General features: G+C 44.0%; 1 protein-coding gene across 5 annotated transcripts in view; it reads right to left on the bottom strand.

Annotated features, from left to right (window-relative positions):
- unc13c (unc-13 homolog C (C. elegans)) overlaps positions 1–5593 on the bottom strand; it is a 122708-nt gene extending 117115 nt beyond the window's left edge. For all 5 annotated transcript variants that reach the window (XM_020592372.1, XM_020592375.1, XM_020592373.1 and 2 more), the window contains exon 1: positions 5076–5593. The gene's annotated coding sequence lies outside the window, so the exon portion shown is untranslated. The remainder of the gene's footprint in view (positions 1–5075) is intronic.
- Positions 5594–7406: the final 1813 nt, after the last annotated feature.

Genomic DNA, 7406 nt, shown 5'->3' with positions numbered 1-7406 from the left:
ATGCAGGTGTAAATGCAGGTGTGAAAAACTTGTTGCATCATTCCCAAAAAGACTCATGGCTGTATTAGCTCAAAAGGGTGCTTCTACTAAATACTGAGCAAAGGGTCTGAATACTTATGACCATGTGATATTTTAGTTTTTCTTTTTAATAAATCTGCAAAAATGACAAAAATTCTGTGTTTTTCTGTCAATACGGGGTGCTGTGTGTACATTAATGAGGAAAAAATGAACTTAAATGATTTTAGCATATGGCTGTAATATAACAAAGAGTGAAAAATTTAAGGGGGTCTGAATACTTTCTGTACCCACTGTATATTGGCTTTAAAGAAGCAGGTTGGTCATAACATTTTTCAGTTCCTAATTTGTATTAAACTGAGAGCCCTTTTTATAACTACATTTAGTTAACCAAAACAAATATTTTTAAGCTGCATCTTGCTGAATGACTGAACCATTATGGATCATTATCATGCAACACTACACTGCTGCTGCTTTATTTTGATCAATTATCTTAATGCATTTGTGATACAGTTTTGTAATGTCCTAAATTAAGTTACATCCACAACCATGTCTGACACCGTCTGGGACAAGTCACTTCCCTGTAACAGACACTGGAACATCACTTATATAAAGCACTGTAGCTGCACTGTGGCTGCACAAATCACACTAAAAGAGTACTAGTGATTAATGGTTGTTGATTACCAATTAGGGAGCTGCCTTTCTCTTTACAGAGCCAACATCCTGACATCTGCATGTTAAGGTTTGACAAATGAAGCATTTACCCTCTTCCAGAGCTGGAGTTGATAGGCAAATGACCTGATAATGCCCACAAGGTATCGCCTGTATCGTCCCATTAGAGCATAATGATGCAAGAATTGGAAGAAAGGAATGACAGATAATTAGATCACCTTATCCTAGTTGTATGTGTTTTATCAGTTTGATCATAGAATCTGCAAAGACATTACTATGAACAGACTCAACAGTGAACTGGGCACAAATGAATTGCTGCCATTTAGTCTGAGCCATCGTAACAAGAATGAGATTACATGTTGGGTTATGTAGATCTACCCTCATTGCAGTCTCGAGAATATTATAAGCAGATTCAGTGTGCTATGACTGCTTCTGTAACACTTACTGTAGCAAAGATATTGTCAGTAGACAGTATTGTCTTTTATAATAGCATAGCATGTATGCTAGTTAAATAATATAATTGAGAGCCATCAGACCAACACAAAAGGAGGTACGTGTGTGGCCGGAGGGCGGCTTCTTATGCTCTGAAGGACTGTTTTGACACTACAGACTGGGACATTTTCAAACAAGCAGCCACTCATAACAATCACATAGACATAGAGGAATACACTGAGGCTGTCACTTTATACATCACAAAATGCATTGATGATGTCAGCTACAGCAAAAATATCACTGTTTGTGCCAACCAGAAGCCATGGATGACAGGTGAGGTTCACAGACTCCTGAGGGCTCAGGATGCAGCCTTTAAGGCCGTTGACATTGCAGGCCTAGCAACAGCAAGAGCCAACCTGTCCCATGGAATCAGGGAGGCAAAACGCCAATACAACAAGAAAATATCTGGACACTTCAGCAACACTAGAGATGCACAGAGTCTCTGGAGGGGCATACAACCCTCACAGGCTATAAACCCCCACGTTGGAGCTATGATAGTGACATCTTTCTGCTGAACAACCTCAATGACTTCTTTGGCTGCTTTGAGACACAGAACAACACACCAGCACAGAAAACCAACCATCTCCCTTAGCCAAGCAGTTGTTCCCACGTGTTTCAAGGCCACCACAATAATTCCAGTTCCAAAGAAGCCCCACCCAACCAGTTACAATGACTATCAGTCTGTAGCACTGACTTCAATTATTATGAAGTGCTTCGAGTGGCTGGTCGTGCAGAACGTCAGGTCCATCCTGCCTCCCTCTCATGACCCATTTCAGTTTGCATACAGTTCAAACAGGTCCGTAGAGGATGCCATTTCTGCTGCTCTCCATCCAGCGCTCACCCACCTAAATAACAAAAAACTCTTACATGCGAATGCTGTTCCTAGACTTCAGTTCAGAATTCAACACAATAATTCCCCAGCAGCTTACACAAAAACTTTGACACCTGGGACTCAAAACCTCTCTCTGCAACTGGGTGCTGGACTTTCGAACAGGGAGGTCACAAAATGTGCAGGTCAGCAGCAGTAACATCTCCAAAACCATCACGCTGAGCACAGGGGCTCCACAGGGGTGTGTGCTCAGCCCATTGTACTTCACACTGATGACCCACGTCTGTGTGCCAACCTACAGCAGCAACTACACTGTCAGGTTTGAGGATGACACGACTGTAGTTGGCCTCATTACCAACACTGATGAGGCCAACTACAGGAGTGAAGTGTGCCAACTGGTCCAGTGGTGTAAGAACAACAACCTCTTCCTCAATGTGGGGAAGACTAAAGAGATCAGCCCCACCCCCCATCATGTGCTCCTTCTACCAGGGCACCACTGAGAGCATCATCACTGGCTGCATAACTGTTTGGTACAGAGGCTGTACTGCCTCCTGCAGAAGGACCCTGCAACGCATAGTGAAAACAGCCAGCAAGATCATCGGTGCCCCTCTGCCTTCCCTCACGGACATCTTCAACACCCGCCTCACCCACAGAGCCATCAGCATTGCTAATGACACCTCCCACCCCTCACACTCCCACTTCAGACTCCTGCCTTCAGGGAGAAGGTATCGGAGTCTTCAGGCCCACTCCACCAGACTTACAAACAGCTTCATTCACCAGGCTGTGAGGATGCTGAACGCTGTCCACTACCTCCCCCCCTCTGCCCCCTGACCCTGGACTGTGACCCACCACAGAACCTAAAAAGACCACCTCTGCTGTTTTGCACAAACCCAGTACATTCCCCCTTCTTGTTGTATTACATGTAAATCTGCTGCTGACTGTTTTCACCATCATATCTGCTGCTGTCGGTCATTATTTACTACTGTCCATGTGCGTCTCAATCTCACAATCATCTGACAACCTTCCTGTTATTATTTGCACTACTGTCACTGATTGTACATGGTTTGAGTCAGAGCCTATTAGGTTGCACCATTTAGTTTTATCCTGATCACTTTGATTTAGTTTTCTTGTTCTTTTTATTCTATTTTTACTCTACTTTTATTCTATTTTAGTTTTCTAAATGGTATGGCATTCAATACTCGGTGAGAGAGAAACGGTATTTTGATTTCCTGTATGTCCTGCACATATAGTGAATTGACAATAAAAATCTGATTTTGATCTTGATAAGGGCACACACACAGAGATACACAATTGTTTTCACTGCCTGTGGGGACGTCACATTGACTTCCATTAATTTCCTGGAGACTTACCTTAGTCTTAACCCTAACCCTTACGCTGAAGCCTGTCATCTCTATAAAATACAATTAAAGAAATTTCACTCCCTACAATCTGAAAAAAGAAATGCACACACACACACACACGCACACCTTCTACCCATCAGAAAATAAGGCACTCTCTGGGCTACACAGGCCCTACATTAGATATTATTGTATTACATCATATGTTTGGGTAAATAATATAATTGGGTTTTAGATGAGTTCAAGCATACTCGATGTTTAACAGGTCTCAGAAATGCATATGCATGTATAGGAGTTTTGTGTTTTTGTTTCTCTACCCTCATAAGCTGTTCATCCTTTACAATTCATAGACTGTATGTGTTTGACCAAGACAGTGAACCTCCAAACTGCTCTGCTGAAGATGCCTCAGTATGCAACTTACTCAACAAACACATGTCTGGCAAACTGTCAAAGAACTTTTGCTACTTTATCAACTTCATTAGTCAGATAACAGCATCCAGAAATGAGTTGCTAGATATTGTGACAAACTACATCTGGCAATTCCTGTGGTCCTGAGGTCGATAGAACCCTTCTACCATTTAGCAGTCAGACTAGAAAAACCTCCAGATAAAAAGGGAGCACCTCAGCCACACCCACTCTCTATATGCCCAGGGACGCCCCACCCCCACCACCACCACATGCATCTGTTTAGCAGAGCACTCTAGCACTCTAAAACACTCTGTTCCTCCGTCTTACTATCTCTGCCACTCACCTATAAAAAGATGTCAGTTGGAGGTATACTAAATTATTTCTCATGTAGCATATATATAGTCTGCTCTTTTCTCCTAATGAAAATGCAAGTATGCTAATTTGAGGTTAATATGCTGCTAGCAATTACATAGTGTTATGTGCTGTTCATTCACTAATCCTTTTGGGTTGGACTGATGATTATTTTGTGCAATTCTGAAATGGATGTATATAGCTGAGAGATGTTCATGTGTTACGTCATGACTCAGGACACATGATTATGGATTATGGCCCAATGTGGATTAGTACATGTGGGTGTGTGCGTACCTGTGCGTTTGTGTGCACCCATGCATGCCTCTGTGCATGATTGCTTTAAACCATGCATTTGTTGCTCTGACAGGGGGATGAGCATGTGAGGGTACAAGCATCCTCAGTTCATAATGCCTTCACGCCCATCCTCTACTACATTCTTCCTCCCTTTTTCTAACCTGTGCATTTCCCAACAGTGAAATATCTGACTGCAGCCTTAAATAACAAGCCAACATCACAACAGACCGTCTCTCCTAGTAGATCAAAATATTACGGTTTCTTTGGTCTCATCGCATTTGCTCAGTGTGAAACAGCAGCACTGCTCACATGCGCTCGCTGCGCGTTATGCACAACAACATGGGAAAAGGTGAGAATGAAAGCAATTGGACAATTGTGGAATCGACAGCGTTTGTATCAGATTTGAATTTCAAAATAAACAACAAAACGAATAAATTGCATTAACACCTTACATTCTATAAATGTAATTCTGCTACATCGGTAGATGAAGCCATCTATCTGCATCATTCTTAAATAACGTTTCATTAGTCCACTAACAGGGCCACAGAAGGAGGGGGAGGGAAGCAACAAGAAGATACGGGATGAAGTCAGTCAAGACCTCCACACCATGCACACACGCATTCAGTGCCCAAACTGGGCTACGCGGCTGCACATACCTGGTTGTGTCAAAACCTCGTGTAGGACGCCAGCGGTGGTGAGCACAGCGAGCCGTGTGGAGCCGATTTCCCGATTTCAGCGAATGATCGGTCCGAAGAGAGCAGCGACGCTGGGGAGGGAGGGAGGGGAGAGTGTGGCTCGATGCGCAGCTGCCTGCTAGTACCAGAGCTCACAGCATCTCTCCGGGTCCCTCAGACACCACATCCCACAGCCCTGCCTCCTCGAGGAAAAACACACACACACCTTCATACCACTTTCTGTACTCCACTCTCTCGTTATTATGTGCCGCCCTGTTCGCGTTATGGGGGGTCGAAGATGCCTTTTAATGCCGCATGCTGCTGGGCTTTAATTGCTCCGCCACTGCCGCACAGACAGACAGTCACACACCCTTACACGCCCTCCTGCTTGTAGACAGTGTCACAGCAAGAGGTGTCTAGTCCAAAACGGGGTGCAGACGGGTGGCGGTGATGCTGACGGGGAGGCACACAGCACACAGCGGTGCTGCTGCTCCTAGCTGCTCTGACGGAGGCTCTGGCTGAAGAACCTGTCCCTCTCCTATACAAAACTCCCCCCCCCACTCTCTCTCTCTCTGCGCTCACTGATTTGGGCTGAGAGAATTGAGCCCACAGACACACACACACACACACACACACACACTGGATACCTCTTAACACACACTTGTGCGATTTGCTTTGAATAAGGAATGCAAGATGTAAAGAAAGGAAAGAGATTTAAAAAGTGTGTGTGTGTGTGTGTGTGTGTGTGTGGACTCTATTGGCCACATAAATATGACCTGCAAAAACTACACATCCCGATATAAACATTAGAGTGATGTAATGGGGCAATAAATTTTGAGCACCACAGACAAGCGTACAGGGCAGCCTATTGCTTTCATTTTTTGTCAGGGATCGTGTGTGCGTCGTGCAAACACGCAACTGCGTTTGTGGGCTCATGGATGGGTCTATGGGTATATGAGGGGCAGGAGGAGCACACTTTTGTCTTTGTGTCAAATACACTGCAGCCACCCCCCGTTTCTACCATTCCCATCTACAGTACCGCACAAAGTGCTTCCCATTCAGGCACACATCATTTGATTACGTCTTCCACTGCAAATGTAGCCATACCTGATTGTTCATTCGCGTTGCAGATTATGTGGACTACTTTGCTGCTTCAGGGATGTGAAACAATCACTTATTTGGAATAAAAATACACATAACCTGGTGACAGAGTAGAGAAGTAATTTCAGCTAATTTGTCCTCCTGTGGCATTTCGGTACTTGAAACGGTTTCATGTTATCAGGGCCAAAAGAAGATGGCCCAAAATAAAATGAAAACATTGCAGGCTGAACGTGTCACATGACAGCCCACATCATTTCACTGACTCCTTGGTGGTGATTAAGCATTCAAAAACTCTCGCCCTCTCTTATCTCTCTCTTCCCGTGTGCGTCTGCCTCCTTCTGTCAGTCTCTTTTAGGTGAGATGTGTGCCATGTCTTCCTCCCACAGCCACTAATTGTCTGGACTTCCAGCGAAATCACATTTCTCCCCCCTCTCGCTCTATCACAGGGGAGAGAGGTAGGACGTAGGAAAACGTGTGTGACTATGTGCGCAAGCGCGTGCGAAAGGGTTAGAGGAGGGGAGGTGGTTGGAGGATGCTATGGCTCCTGTTCGCCCCCTGCTGGCGTAACTGCATCCGGGAACTTCAGCTGTTTGTGAGTCAGTCTCACCCCAAACGATCTCCTCTAATTACTACAGTGCACTTGTGTTCAGATAGCAGAGCAAATGCTGGTTTATTTTAACATCTGACATGATTCAGTTAAAGACCAGTGTGATCCAAGACAGGGGTAAAAGAGCAAATTAGTAGAGTCTGGAAAAGATTATGGAATGTTTAAACAGTGCATCATTTAGTGCTGCCTGTCAGAGTTCATGCATATCAAGACAAAAGTCAGCTTCTGTTAATAATAGTAATAGTAGTAGTAAAACATTTTGTAGGAGGACAAATAAATAAGGTTTGTGAATGACACTTGTATGCCTGTTTTTCTTTTTGATGTCCTTTTGAGGGTAGGTCCTTTCTTCTCTTTCAGTAAAAGTATAAGGGTTTAAGAGACACTGGTCATAAAAACACTAATGTGCTGTAGTGTTTTCTTCTCTATGTGGACATGCCATTAAACTGAGATGGTTCATCATGCTGTGTTTTTCCTTCAGTTCTTTTGAGACCTATTGTAGCAAGTCTTAAATATAGTAGAAGGACACCCTCTCCCATTTATCTATTTCATTTAATTCCCTTCCCCTTCCTCTGTTGTCACTTTCCCACCTTGTGCTCTCTTTGGAA

The sequence above is a fragment of the Monopterus albus genome, unplaced genomic scaffold (genome assembly GCF_001952655.1).
Source record: "Monopterus albus unplaced genomic scaffold, M_albus_1.0 scaffold17.1, whole genome shotgun sequence".
NCBI lineage: Eukaryota > Metazoa > Chordata > Actinopteri > Synbranchiformes > Synbranchidae > Monopterus > Monopterus albus.
The sequence above is the reverse complement of the archived record's forward strand: the minus strand, read 5'-3'. Positions and strand labels throughout refer to the sequence as shown.